At 48.3% G+C, this 3,398-nt stretch overlaps 1 non-coding gene across 1 annotated transcript; it reads left to right on the top strand.

Moving 5' to 3' along the window:
• The first annotated feature begins 701 nt into the window (after positions 1–701).
• On the top strand, positions 702–777 carry trnac-gca (transfer RNA cysteine (anticodon GCA)). Its single transcript has one exon. It is a non-coding gene; the product is annotated as a tRNA-Cys (tRNA).
• Positions 778–3,398: the final 2,621 nt, after the last annotated feature.

Genomic DNA, 3,398 nt, shown 5'->3' on the forward strand with positions numbered 1-3,398 from the left:
GAGGAACAGTGATGAGGAACAGAGATGAGGAACAGTGATGCGGAACAGTGATGAGGAAGAGTGATGAGGAAGAGTGATGAGGAACAATGATGAGGAACAGTGATGAGGAACAGTAAGGAGGAACAGTGATGAGGAACAGTGATGAGGAACAGTGATGAGGAACAGTGATGAGGAAGAGTGATGAGGAACAATGATGAGGAACAGAGATGAGGAACAGAGATGAGGAACAATGATGCGGAACAGTGATGAGGAACAGTGATGAGGAAGAGTGATGAGGAACAATGATGAGGAACAATGATGAGGAACAGTGATGAGGAACAGTGATGAGGAACAGTGGTGGGGAACAGTGATGAGGAACAGTGATGAGGAACAGTGGTGGGGAACAGTGATGAGGAACAGTGATGAGGAACAGTGATGAGGAACAGTGATGAGGAACAGTGGTGGGGAACAGTGATGAGGAACAGTGATGAACTGAATGTGTGCAGCGTGTTTCTAAGCTGTAAGTCATTACTGATAGACCCACAGTACAATGCCTCTGTCACATCGCTTCGTTACCATGCCCCATACTATAATGAGAAAGGGAGGACGAGAGGAAAATATGGAGAAAGGGAGGGAACAAAGAAGGAGAATCAGAGAATGAAAAGGAAAAATACCAATGAGAGAGAATCAGCAGTTACATTTTTAGAACCGTTGAAATGACAGCCTTCCCTGTAGCTCAGTTGGTAGAGCATGATGTTTGCAACACCAGGGTTGTGGGTTCGATTCCCACGGGGGGCCAGCACAGAAAAAAAAATCTATGAAATGTATGCATTCACTGCTGTAAGTCGCTCTGGATAAGAGCGTCTGCTAAATGACTAAAATGTAAAAATGTAAACAACAGCCAGAACTCTTGCTCTAAGGAGAGAAATGTAAACCTTTTAATCCTTCAGAGTACATACGTGTATCAACAACATAGCACGCCTCTCCTTTACACTGTCTGTTGTCAGAGTACATATGTGTATCAACAACATAGCATGCCTCTCTTTTACACTATCTGTTGTTCATAATGCATTTGCTAACACAGGATTAGTCTCACAAACACATAGTTTAGCTATCTCGTTTTCTCCTTCCTCCCTTCAAATGAAATTGTATTAGTCACATGCGCTGAATACAACAGTTGTAGACCTTACAGTGAAATGCTTACTTACGAGCCCCTAACCAACAATGCAGTTTAAAAAAAAATACAGATAAGAATAAGAAATAAAAGTAACAACAAATTAAAGCGCAGCAGTAAAATAACAATAGCGAGACTATATACAAGGGGGTACCGGTACAGAGTCAATGTGCGGGGGCACCGGTTAGTTGAGGTAATATGTACATGTAGGTAGAGTTATTAAAGTGACTATTCATAGATGATAACAACAGAGAGTAGCAGCGGTGTAAAAGAGGGGGAGTGGGGGGGGCAATGCAAATAGTCTGGGTAGCCATTTGATTAGATTTTCAGGAGTCTTATGGCTTGTGGGTAGAAGCTGTTTAGAAGCCTCTTGGACCTAGACTTGGCTGCTACCGCTTGCCGTGCGGTAGTAGAGAGAACAGTCTATGACTAGAGTGGCAATTTTTAGGGCCTTCCTCTGACACCGCCTGGTATAGAGGCCCTGGATGGCAGGGAGCTTGGCCCCAGTGATGTACTGGACCGTTCCCACTACCCTCTGTAGTGCCTTGCGGTCGGATGCCGAGCAGTTGCCATACCAGGCAGTGATGGAACCAGTCAGGATGCTCTCAATGGTGCAGCTGTAGAATCTTTTGAGATTCTGAGGACCCATGCCAAATCTTTTCAGTCTCCTGAGGGGGAATAGGTTTTGTCGTGCCCTCTTCACAGGCCTACCCCTGTGGTGTCATAGGCAAACTTAATGATGGTGTTGGAGTCGTGCCTGGCCGTGCAGTCATGAGTGAACAGGGAGTACAGGAGGGGACTGAGCACGCACCCATGAGGGGCCCCCGTGTTGAGGATCAGTGTGGTGGATGTGTTATTACCTATCCTCAACACCTGGGGGCGGCCCGTCACGAAGTCCAGGATCCAGTTGCAGAGGGAGGTGTTTAGTCCCAGGGTCCTTAGCTTAGTGATGAGCTTTGAGGGCACTATGATGTTGAACGCTGAGCTGTAGTCAATGAATAGCATTTTCACATAGGTGTTCCTTTAGTCCAGGTGGGAAAGGGCAGTGTGGAGTGCAATAGAGATTGCATCACCTGTGGATCTGTTGGGGCGGTATGCAAATTGGAGTGGGTTTAGAGTTCCTGGAATAATGGTGTTGATGTGAGCCTTGACCTGCCTTTCAAAGCACTTCATGGCTACAGACGTGAGTGCTACGGGTCGGTAGTCATTTAGGCAGGTTACCTTGGTGTTCTTGGGCACAGGGAACATTACATTACATTACATTACATTTAAGTCATTTAGCAGACGCTCTTATCCAGAGCGACTTACAAAATGGTGCATTCACCTTATGATATCCAGTGGAACAACCACTTTACAATAGTGCATCTAAATCTTTTAAGGGGGGGGTTAGAAGGATTACTTTATCCTATCCTAGGTATTCCTTAAAGAGGTGGGGTTTCAGGTGTCTCCGGAAGGTGGTGATTGACTCCGCTGTCCTGGCGTCATGAGGGAGCTTGTTCCACCATTGGGGTGCCAGAGCAGCGAACAGTTTTGACTGGGCTGAGCGGGAACTGTGCTTCCTCAGAGGTAGGGGGGCCAGCAGGCCAGTGGTGGATGAACGCAGTGCCCTTGTTTGGGTGTAGGGCCTGATCAGAGCCTGAAGGTATGGAGGTGCCGTTCCCTTCACAGCTCCGTAGGCAATCACCATGGTCTTGTAGCGGATGCGAGCTTCAACTGGAAGCCAGTGGAGAGAGCGGAGGAGCGGGGTGACGTGAGAGAACTTGGGAAGGTTGAACACCAGACGGGCTGCGGCGTTCTGGATGAGTTGTAGGGGTTTAATGGCACAGGCAGGGAGCCCAGCCAACAGCGAGTTGCAGTAATCCAGACGGGAGATGACAAGTGCCTGGATTAGGACCTGCGCCGCTTCCTGTGTGAGGCAGGGTCGTACTCTGCGAATGTTGTAGAGCATGAACCTACAGGATCGGATCACCGCCTTGATGTTAGTGGAGAACGACAGGGTGTTGTCCAGGATCACGCCAAGGTTCTTAGCACTCTGGGAGGAGGACACAAGGGAGTTGTCAACCGTGATGGCGAGATCATGGAACGGGCAGTCCTTCCCCGGGAGGAAGAGCAGCTCCGTCTTGCCGAGGTTCAGCTTGAGCTGGTGAGCCGTCATCCACACTGATATGTCTGACAGACATGCAGAGATGGGATTCGCCGCCTGGTTATCAGAAGGGGGAAAGGAGAAGATTAATTGTGTGTCGTC

The sequence above is a fragment of the Salmo salar genome, chromosome ssa20 (assembly GCF_905237065.1).
Source record: "Salmo salar chromosome ssa20, Ssal_v3.1, whole genome shotgun sequence".
Classification (NCBI taxonomy): domain Eukaryota; kingdom Metazoa; phylum Chordata; class Actinopteri; order Salmoniformes; family Salmonidae; genus Salmo; species Salmo salar.